Source organism: Lycium barbarum, chromosome 9 (assembly GCF_019175385.1).
Source record: "Lycium barbarum isolate Lr01 chromosome 9, ASM1917538v2, whole genome shotgun sequence".
NCBI classification, from domain to species: Eukaryota; Viridiplantae; Streptophyta; class Magnoliopsida; order Solanales; family Solanaceae; genus Lycium; species Lycium barbarum.
Genome location: NC_083345.1, coordinates 40,919,955 through 40,921,621, shown reverse-complemented (window position 1 = coordinate 40,921,621; position 1,667 = coordinate 40,919,955). Strand labels below are relative to the sequence as shown.

The 1,667-nt window shown below is 42.9% G+C and overlaps 1 non-coding gene across 1 annotated transcript; it reads left to right on the top strand.

Moving 5' to 3' along the window:
* The first annotated feature begins 1,356 nt into the window (after nt 1-1,356).
* On the top strand, nt 1,357-1,462 carry LOC132612483 (small nucleolar RNA R71). Its single transcript, XR_009571838.1, has one exon. It is a non-coding gene; the product is annotated as a small nucleolar RNA R71 (small nucleolar RNA).
* The last annotated feature ends 205 nt before the right edge of the window (nt 1,463-1,667 follow it).

Genomic DNA, 1,667 nt, shown 5'->3' with positions numbered 1-1,667 from the left:
ATGAGTGATACCCACAGTGTTGTGTTTCAATGGCTTCTTCTTCTTTGTTAAGAGATCCTTCAAATACTTAGCAGACCCAGGCATTTCTTGGACAACGTCCATAAAAGGAATGCTCATCGTCAATTGCTTGAGTTGATCATAAAATTGCAAGCACTTGTCATCTTCTGTTTTCCTCACCAGCCTTTGAGGAAAAGGCGGTGAAGATTTGAACATTTGGCTCAAAAGGCGTAGTGCGCCAGAAAGTTTTGCCTTCCCCTTTTCATGTTTTTCTCCTTGTGCCTTGAGATTATCAAGATTTTGCTCCTCTTCAGCCATAATAGGGACTTCCTCCTCTGTTTCTTCCTCCATAATAACATCAGATACATCAGGTTGCGTTTCTTCTTCAACAATTGGCTCGAGATCAATCACCTTTTTACAACACCTTGAAGTATTTTTCCACTTCGGGTGCTAATAGCAGCTACATGCTCCACAGAGTTTACCCCATTACCTTTCGGATTTGGAACTGTATCACTTGGTAGTTGTCCACGTTGAGGAGTATGCACTTCTCTGGAAAGGTCTCTGCATTACGATTCAAGCTTCTGAATGGAAGCTGAATAAGATAGTTGAACCTGAGACATTTCCTTGATTGTGCTCTTTGTTCTGTCCTGATTCATTAGCATTTTCTGCATCATACTTTTCAGCTCCGCAGAATCATTAGTAGCATTGCTAGCAGAGTTGCCAGCTGAATTGTCTCTCCACTGTTGGGAATTTGATGCTTGCCCCCTTGGTGGGATGTAGGGGTTCGAGCTCTTGTTGCCATAATTGTTGCTATTGTAAGTCCCTTGATTTGGATTTCCCTGATCATTTCTGCTATAATTGTTCCCTTGAAATTGGTGTTGAGGCTTTTGCCATGGGTGATGGCCCGGACCTTGATAATTTTGCCTTTGGTAACCCCCTTGCGAGTTGTTGATATAATTAGCATCTTCATACTGTTGTTGCCCATCTTGGTACATCCCCTCAGGGACTTGATACATTCCCTGTGGATGAGGTTGTAACTCCTTAACAACATTTACCCCTTGTGCATCCTTTTCTGCCAACTTCTTTGATAATAGATCTATCGTGGTTTGGAATTGAGCAAAGGCATGATCTCTTTCATGGTTTTCTTTTGCAACGGCAGCTAGTGATGGACTACCATAAGAGAGACTCTCACTATCAGTTGAATGCCAAGCTTGATTGTGGGTGGTGAGTTTATCAAGCAAACGGATGATGACGATAAATGACTTGTCCATGAAGCATCCTCCCGCCGCAGTATTGACAGCAATCTGATTCATTGTATCTAAGCCCTTGTAGAATTTCTCCGTGAGAATAGTATCCGGAAACCCGTGAGTTGGAGATTGAGATAGATAGTACTTGAACCCCTCCCATGCCGAATATAATTGTTCCCCCGGGAGCTGTTTGAACTCAAATATCTTATCTCGAAGTTCAGCTTTTTTGCTCGGTGGGAACCACTTTTTCAGAAATGTGTTGGCTAGCTCGCTCCAGGTATGAATAGAATTGTTGGGAAGCTTTTCATACCATTCCCTTGCTTGACCAGCCAAGGAATATTTGAAGACCCGTAACCGCAGTGCATCAACAGAAACAACACCTTGGGATTGTTGAGCACACACGTGCAGGAAGTTCTTCAAATG